The following is a 4,374-nucleotide window of genomic DNA, read 5'->3' as shown; positions in this document are numbered from 1 at the left end:
CCCTGCATGGAATTTTCCACTCTCAATCAAACTGAGTTCATGCATTGGCAGCACCTATACTTAAAATTTTGCTCCAACAGTATTATTTTGTATCTTAAAACAAAAGTTAACATCAGATTTCTTATAGACTCAATGCTCCACAGTGAACAATACATAGATTAGCTTTGAAAATGATCATCAATCTAGCTGTCACTACAGCAGAAAAAAAAAGTTTGTTAACAAATAGCTGATGTTGTCAACTGACACATTAGGACATGATCAGCAAACATGGTGGGGGATGATCAAACAAAAAAACCCAGCACTTTCCTGAAAGAGGAAGTATGTTAGTTCAACCTAGCTTCCCAGTGTCTTACCATTCTAATAATGTATCACAAAAATAATAATTACAAAGCAGAAAGGTCTGTTTGCTAAGACACGTATGCACGCTATTTCCTGCCTTACCTACCCCTACCTTACCCCTTCACCCTCTTGCCATTTATCTATAATCAGCAAAGAAGCATTTTAAATCTAATTTCTGGTAAGCAACAGAATTCTATCTTTGCTCGACAGTCACTGGTGACTTCTGCTAGGGCCTTTTATACTCTTTCATGTTCTTAAGTATTTGCAGTGAAGCCTATCAAACCACTGACTGACCTTTATTTCAAACTTGCATGTATTTAATAGAGGAAAGGTCCTCTGTTCTTCTTAAAGTCTATTATTTGCATAATTTCATATTACTCAGCAAAAGCCCCATTGCTTAGCTCGAGTAAAATCTTTCTTCAGTTCTTTCAGCTGAAGTATTTCATGGGTATCAAAATTAATGGTATTAGCCATCACTTTTTCACATGGATCATCTTAGATAAAAAACCCAGATTACATCCTAGGTTTTTAAAAGATGTTACATTAAAGTTTTAGAAGATTACCATAGAATATGCCTATATAAGGTACAGTGATAGAACAGGATTCTCTTGCCTGGGGAAGGTCTTTGTTTCTATTTTATAATTTTTTTGGTAAGTTTGTGCTTTCCATATTTTAAAAACCTGAATCTCTCCTGGAAAATTAAACTAAACACTCCTCCCTCCCAGTGCCACAATGTCTCATGCTAGATCTTACGTGTCCTTCACTTCTTTTGTGCTGTCCTCTCCCACATGCTTTGGAGATTCTGATACCAGAGTATGATCTAATTTTTTTCCATGCTGGGTAAAATTTTTCATAAGAGCCCAAGTGGCTTAGTCTCCGAAAATTGTAAATTATGTATTTGCTTCAGGCAACTTTTACCCTATTTTGGTTAGCAATAAAACTTAGTATTGATTGTAGCAGGGCACTAAGGTGCTTGCTACTTGAAGAGTAGGAATGGCCACCCAGCTGCCAGTTGCTGGGGCAACCAGGGGAAGCAAGTAGCCAACACCTGTGTGGTCAGCTGACAGGAAATGGGCAGGGCCTGGCTCTTATATAAACCACAGGCAGAGGCCAGGGAGGGACCCTGCCTGGGACCAAAAGAGAAAGAGCTTTGTCCAGAGTGAAGAAAGGGAAAAGTCTGAGTGTGGGTGCAGCTGGTGATGCAGGTGAGAGAGGGAGCATTGTGGTGTGGCTCAGAGGATGTTTTAGCTGTGAGGCCTGGAGTTAAGTTATGACACAGAGGCTTGTGTTTTGTGTTTGTTGGAGGGACTGGGTGAGGCTATAAGGGAATGGAGGAGGCCTCATAGGGGAGCCACCGTGTGGGAGCCCCAGCCCAGAGTGCGGGCCACCAGAAGGCCCAGTGAGGCAGCAAGCCGCCAGAAGGTCCCAGAGAGCCAGGGGGCAAGAGAGACAGGTGAACGTCTGGTCCATCAGCGAGGCTTGGGGCGTGGTAAAGGGGTGGCTGGAGCCATGCATAGCCGATGAGGCAGGGGTGTACCTGACACCCAGTACCAAACACTGGTCTGGTATACCGCAGGAACCATAGCCATGAGGACAAAGGGCAGCCTCCCTATGATTTAGAAGATCAAAGATGTGGTGGGCGAGATTCTGAGGATGCTTGGAGCATGCTTGGCATGGTACAGAGAGGGGACCTAGGGGCAGCATGGCAACCCTAGGACTCCCAGCCTGCTACATTGATATTTATTTAGAGTAACTTCTTTTTCATTCCGGTTTCTACACGTTGAATGGGACCATTCAGTTCTCAAATTTGTTGCTTCAGACCCTCTGTAAACTCAAGCAGAAGTTCTTGCATTGAGTACAAATGCTTTACATTTTGAAGGGTTTTCCTCTCCTCCCCTCCCCCCCATAGTAAAGAAATGGCTTTAAAAAGTCACAATAAGAAAGCTGAGAGCTTGTCTATCTATGCCTGTTCTGATGGCCGTTTCCCTCCAGCCAAGAAGCATGCACCCATACTTTGGGATATGCTGCTGAAAAGGAAACTGTGATGGGGCATTTGTGAAACCTGTCACAACAGGATAGAGCAGAAGGACTGCTGCCAAGGGAGAGCCCAACCTGTATGGATGGGGGAAAAGAAAACAATAAAGAAGTTCAGTCTTTTTAATTCATGCTGAGATCTGTGTCAGGAGCCAGCGCAGAGATGAAGCTACCTTGACTGGCCTGGGCCACTGACCCAAAGTTAAAAGCCCAGGGGTCTTAGACAGGTTAGGTGCCCTGGAGCAGGTGCTTGTGTTCGCCATGCAGAGGTGTGGTGATTTACCAGACTCCTATCCGAGGAGTTAACAGAGACTGATTGAGAGGGAAGAAGATAGAGAAGTTTGCTTCAAGCTGCAAGCCAGCAGGGGAGCATTACAGGAGGGTGCACAGGAAGCCTGACTGGTGAGTGAACACTTCTCAGTTTTGCCTGTGGGAGGTGGAGAAGAGGGAACCTTCGAGACACCAGCTTATGGTGGGGGGCAGTTTCCGTCAACAGAGAGTATCCAAGTGATTGTGTAAGGCAGGCTCAGGTTCACTGATTGTTTTGTTGATGAGCTAATGATGAGCAGCTGTGACTTGGACATTTAATTGGATACTGGTTAAAGCTGAGAGCCATGAACTGAGAGGGAATGTATATCTCTGAGGGCAGGGGGGGAGAACAGGGGGGTGGGGAATAAGACCTGACCAGCACTGGGGAATCTGTTAGAGTCTACAAAACATACAACTAGTATGAAGATGGGAGGTGATGTAGTCAGTGGGTGTCATTAAAAGCTTATATATCCCCCCTGCCCTCAGGGATATATATTGAAGTAGAGTGAACACTTTAAGCAGATACTGTGATGAAGTATTGGTACCTTTGAACATCTGACATGGTAAGGGAAGGGTATAGGGGTTGGTGGAGCCCCATGAAGAGGCAGGAAGCCATAATGTGGCTGCAATGAGGTTCATCAGGCAAACCTCCCAATACTTACTTTCTCTTTTAGAATTTTCTTTAACAACAAAGGAGTGGCAGACAAGTACAAAAGAGGATGACTACATATTGGGGGAGCTGGCTGCAGTTTATACCATATGTTAGCCTAAAACCCTTACAGAAACGCAGTCATTTTATAAGAGCTGTGAAAGAACTAATTTATCTGCATTTATAGCTGGGAATGAGCTTTAAGACAGTGAAAAGAAAAATACTGAAATAAGATACTGATGAGCCATATTTGAAATAAAGAAATAAATGACCAAGTTCTTCAGTAGTGCCCCCCAAAATAAACAGTAGACTATTCAATAAAATCATTAACAATATCCTTTGTTTCCTGTCTTTATGCATGGTTGATTTGCTGATATAAACTAGGACTTCTTTATACTCTGGACTTGCCCTGATTACAGTCTATGATATAGCTCTGTTTATGCACATCCCTATTTGGCACAGGCAAAGATAAAGTTCAGATATTATCAAGTGAAGTTAAGTGTTATTGGGGCAAGTAGTGAATTGCACCTGATTTCTATTTGGGATCTGCACCACTGTAGCTGCACTTCTGGTTGGCCACTAATGGCTGAAACCAGGAAAAATCCCCAGAGTAGATAAAGCCTTGTACTTTCTTCTTAATTCATATGCCACTAGTTTCTGGAAGCCCTGGTCTTGCTGCACTAGGCATAGGACATGCATATAATGAGGATATCTGAACTTCCTTGCCTACAGGAATTTAGAGTGATTTACAGTGTAAATATGGGCGCTTGTCTATGTAATCAGCATTTATGCACTAAAAATGTTCCTGGTTGAATTTTCCTTTCTTAGTTTATGATGACTAATTTGGTAACATGAACGTGATTTACCATGTAATGGCTCATTATGCTATAGCTAGTAAAATGTGCTAGGGGGCACATCAGAACAATTTTACCCTCCTGCCCTTTCAGTACTACTTTACTGTTTTACTACTTTTACTGGTGTTTTAGGACAAGATTTGATATTTTGGTTGGTTTATTTTCTTGGGTCGTGCTGGGTTGCTTTTT

At 42.8% G+C, this 4,374-nt stretch overlaps 1 long non-coding RNA gene across 1 annotated transcript in view; it reads left to right on the top strand.

Annotated features, from left to right (window-relative positions):
* Positions 1–1,454, top strand: part of LOC109309561 — a 24,245-nt gene extending 22,791 nt beyond the window's left edge. The window contains exon 3 of the long non-coding RNA XR_002100963.1: positions 1,381–1,454. This is a non-coding gene — a long non-coding RNA (uncharacterized LOC109309561). The remainder of the gene's footprint in view (positions 1–1,380) is intronic.
* The last annotated feature ends 2,920 nt before the right edge of the window (positions 1,455–4,374 follow it).

Source organism: Crocodylus porosus, unplaced genomic scaffold, assembly GCF_001723895.1.
Source record: "Crocodylus porosus isolate Cpor-Errol unplaced genomic scaffold, CroPor_comp1, whole genome shotgun sequence".
NCBI lineage: Eukaryota > Metazoa > Chordata > Crocodylia > Crocodylidae > Crocodylus > Crocodylus porosus.
Note: the sequence above shows the minus strand (reverse complement) of the source record. Positions and strands in the feature narration are given on the sequence as shown.